The sequence below is a fragment of the Macrobrachium nipponense genome, chromosome 19 (genome assembly GCF_015104395.2).
Source record: "Macrobrachium nipponense isolate FS-2020 chromosome 19, ASM1510439v2, whole genome shotgun sequence".
Lineage (NCBI taxonomy): Eukaryota > Metazoa > Arthropoda > Malacostraca > Decapoda > Palaemonidae > Macrobrachium > Macrobrachium nipponense.
Window position 1 is genome coordinate 75,127,950 of NC_061088.1, and position 2,500 is coordinate 75,130,449.

The following is a 2,500-nucleotide window of genomic DNA, read 5'->3' on the forward strand; positions in this document are numbered from 1 at the left end:
AGTTTATAATGAAAGGTCCAACAGGCTCTTGAATGTTGTCTATTGACCAGTACCCATCCTCAAAGGCTCGAGATCGTTTCTCTGCAGACCCTCAAACACTTTCAGTGGCCAAAAGCTTGGTTTCCTCCAGTCTTGCCTGCAAGTCTGCCCGAGTGAATCGCTGTAAAGATGAACGCACATGACGTTTCATACACGCCCATACTTGCTCAATGGCATTGAGCTCTGGGTGGGCAGGTGGCAGACGCACCACCTCGTGGCCCCACTCTCGAATTATGTTGTCCACGATGTACTGTGGTGTTGGCCTGTTCTGTTGACATATGAGCAACAGCTCAGGTCTTGTGGCACCGTCTGGGGCAGAGATTCGGCGACTCTGAAGCCAGGTAATAAGGTCTGCTTTCTTGGTGGCTGTGGTAGGACACCGACACTCGTCTAGTAGCTGGCTTTGATAAGGTGCGTTGTCGAGCACCAACACTGATGGTTCAGGCAGCAATGGTAGAAGCTGCGTTGTTAACCAGCGTATGAACAGCTCGCCTGTCATTTCCCCGTGGTAATCGCCACTTGTACTCTTTGCAGGATAACAAAGGAAAGAGCCTTCAATAAATCCATTTGCTGTGCCAGCTGCTACCACCACGAAGCGCTCTCCCTCGCCAGGTGGTATCTGTCGGCTATGCGTGGCACTGGTAACAGGTTGTGCGGTGTCCACCCACTCTCTGTTGCGGCTCATTCTGGTGGTGAACCACGTCTCATCGACATATACTCTCTCCCTTCCATCTTCTCGATGGCGCTTCAGAGCCCGGAGAGCCCCGATCTGTCGGGAATTCACATCAATGGACTCTTTTGCTAGAGACGTTTTATATCTGAATCGCATATCTTGCAGGAGCCGCCACACCGCTATCTCGGAGGTTGTTTCAGGGATTATGGTGGCTGTCTTCAAATCTGTCATCAGGGTTCTAACAGTAAATACTTGCTTTGCAGCAAATATCTCGTGAATAAACCGACGAATGGCACCCACTATAAAATTATCAAAGACTTGTGGTATAGGAAATACTTCGCCAGCAGACTCATGTGAGATCACTGATTTGTCACGGTGAACAATCTTCCTCACAGAAAGCGACGTGATACCCATGAAATTTGCCACATGGTCGTAGGGCCTGTGTGGACAAAGACCTGTATTTAGCCAGTGAGTAAAAATGTATTATATGTTATACTTTGTTTTCTCTACGCACACGTTCATGCAAAGAAATTGATAATATTATAAGTCATAATAATCACATTAATATTCGTCACAGTTATTATCATTATTGCTGTTATTAATATAATCATCATTATTGTTATTATTCATACTTCGACATCAAGGAAGAGTATATGTAGAATATTTAGAGATATATAAATGCTTTACATATATGAACTTAGACATATATAGTACATACATGCACATACACATAATTTATAAATGAAGCTTTATATATAAATGTGTGTGTGTGTGTGTAATTACAGTGTAAATAATTATATATATATATATATAATATATATATATAATATATATATATATATATATATATATTTATATAGGGAGATAACATAGAAAGGAGGATCATTAGAACGGTAAATTGTTAAATTGGTTGATGAAGCTATTCAGCGAGATAGTTTGCAGTCAAGAAAAAATCTGTCATCTCTTATTCTTATTGTGAAAATTTAGAAATACATTAATAGAAACAAAATATTTTTATATCTCATTTTTTTTCCAAACTCGTCATTCAAGTATGACCCCTATAAAATTTAATTTAGGCTTCCTGTCTGAATCATTTGGTGTTTGTGCATGATCTGTTATCCACTTACCAGTTAATATTAATCATATGACGCATGCGGTTCTTTTCTTTATTCCATACTGCAAAAACATGCAGCACGAAAGTAGTCTTGCAGCCATGAGGACAATTTGCCAGGCCTGCCATAAGTGAAGCACCAGACAGCAGTCACGTAGAACAGATTGGCTTTGACGTATGAATGCTCTGCTGTCCTCCTCCTGTTATTGGCGTGTTTACTATTGTGAATGGAAAGTTTACTGGGTATTACGTCTGATGTCATAGTTCACGTCACAACTAGCCTCTCTCTGGGTGCGTCTAAATTTAGCTAAGTTACCCTTTCAATTTTTTATATTTACTCTGGTAAGTGCCTTTATTATTCACATTAGACATTACTGCATATTTCTGCCAATTAGGCTGTGGCTTCAAATGCCTATTTCCAAAATGTGACCCATATCCGATGTTTTGGTAGGATTTTATCAACGAAAATCAATTGGACACGGCCCTGAAATGCATAGTAGGTGTCTAGGTATCTAGATGTCTAAGTACCTAGGTGTCCAGTTACTTAGGCGTCTAGGTACTCAGGTGTCTAGGTACCTAGGTGTCTAGGTACTTAGGTGTCTAGGTACTTAGGTGTCTAGGTACTTAGGTGTCTAGGTACTCGGTGCCAAAACTCCCTGTGACATGAAGAGTAAGAC

General features: G+C 41.0%; 1 pseudogene; it reads right to left on the bottom strand.

Moving 5' to 3' along the window:
- Nucleotides 1-206: 206 nt before the first annotated feature.
- On the bottom strand, nt 207-1,952 carry LOC135213050 (uncharacterized; annotated as a pseudogene).
- Between the last annotated feature and the right edge of the window lie 548 nt (nt 1,953-2,500).